Source organism: Aplysia californica, unplaced genomic scaffold (assembly GCF_000002075.1).
Source record: "Aplysia californica isolate F4 #8 unplaced genomic scaffold, AplCal3.0 scaffold00297, whole genome shotgun sequence".
NCBI lineage: Eukaryota > Metazoa > Mollusca > Gastropoda > Aplysiida > Aplysiidae > Aplysia > Aplysia californica.
Window position 1 is genome coordinate 366997 of NW_004797567.1, and position 1933 is coordinate 368929.

Sequence of the window (1933 nt, forward strand, 5' to 3'; positions counted from 1 at the left end):
ATAATACATGTAATAAATGCGCGTTACAATGATTTTAAAAAATATATATATACATACACACACATATATCTACACACATGCACACAATTTCTAAGGAAAGCTGGTCGAACACAAAATGTGTCTTATGCGCTGATTATCATACTTTTGATAAAGTGATCGCCTTTCGTAGATCTATTTGCAGTGTTAAACTGTCTTTTTTAATTAATTAATTAATTATTTGTTTATCTATTTATTTATCAGCCGATCTTTAATTAAAAATATGACGGTCCAATGTTGTTGACACACTTTTAAAAGTTAAAACAAAGGACTGCTATGTTGTGCTGAATATTCGCTTCCACAGAGAGCCAAAGTAAGTGGATTAATAAGCTTACAGTACAGGCGATTCCTATACACTCTTTGGGGGTATATTGATTTATACCAGCAACTTGATTTTGAAGTCGCTGTAACCTGGTTTATCGTTTTGGTGTGTGTTTGGGGGCGGGGGAAGGGGGGGGGAGTATTCCAAAAAAAGAATTGCCGTTATCCAGACGTGAAAGCATTTTTTAAAATGGGATGAGGATTTTTATAGAATCGACACTAATAGATTTCTAATAATATTTGACATTTTTCCCATTGTGCGCAATTCAAAATAAATTACATGTACTTTACATGACAGAATTGTCGTAACATGATGGCGCACAGATAGTTTTTTTAAAGTAAAAAGACAGCTTAGATTTTTCTCTTCATCTGTGGAACTGGTGTTTTCATTCTCAAAAGGCCTTCAGTACAGAGATGTGGTTTACATTACACGGCAGTATGCCTGGTTTGGCCTTGCAAAATCCAACGTACTTGTACACGATGCATGACGTCGGTCTTATCATCGTTCACCTGTAGTCTTTTCGGTGTCATCCAGTTGTTCACACTGACTGTATCATGTATATATATCAGAGCACTAGGTCTCTGTGGGTTTTTTATTTTCTTCATGTGGGTTATGAAACTTTTTTTGTATTATTATGTTGGTAACAACAGACTATCACAGTGAGCGATTGCTCTAGTGTGGTGTACTCCTTCTTTCCAGTCAACCATGAATGTATCGACTTTCTTTTTTTAGTTTTAGTTGGAGTTTTGCGCACTTGCAACACAATTGGGTCATACAATTGTTGTTGTTGTTTTTTGTTTTTTTTTGTTGTTGTTGTTGTTGTTATTTTTTTGGGGGGAGGGGGGTTATAGTAGAGGGTTTTACGGCCCTCACAACTGCATAAGGTCATATGAACGCCAAGGGGTGGGTGTCAACAGAGAAGTCTTTACAGGGAATCAGACTTAGACTGCTCACCTCTCTAGTTTCAACAGCACATGGTCTGCTTCGACTATCAAGGCACCCCGGAAATAGCAGCTCACAAGAGAGTGGACAAACATACAATAATAGTAAAGATCAGGAAAGAAAAAGCAGCAGTTCCCTGTTGTAGATCAGGCACAGTTATGAGCGTGACATGAGTCAGCCCATTTACAATTCTACTATGCTTCAACGAGATATGTCTCCCCTATGGAAATGGCCTAAAGACACTACAGTCAGTGGCACTGCCCGGGGGGTATACAATTGTATAAACATGTATTGTATAATAAGTACCGAAGATTAGAGGTGTTACAAGTGAGTAACAACACAAAAAGGAGAGGAGATAAAGACGATAGATGTCAATAGGAAAGAAGAAGCAGACCACACCATAGCAACCGCCAACCACCCACCACCGACATTCTCTACCCTGATTTTCGTGTTTGTTGTTCGCTCTCTCGTAATACCTAGATCTAGATCTATAATCTTCGGTACTTGTATAACATGACCAGAGAGGGTTTGCAGTAACACTCTCTGATATGACCTAATAGCCGTAAAACTCTTTCTAAAAATAAAACTAAGACATGCACAGTTGAGTATCGTCCGCCCACACCTTATATATAT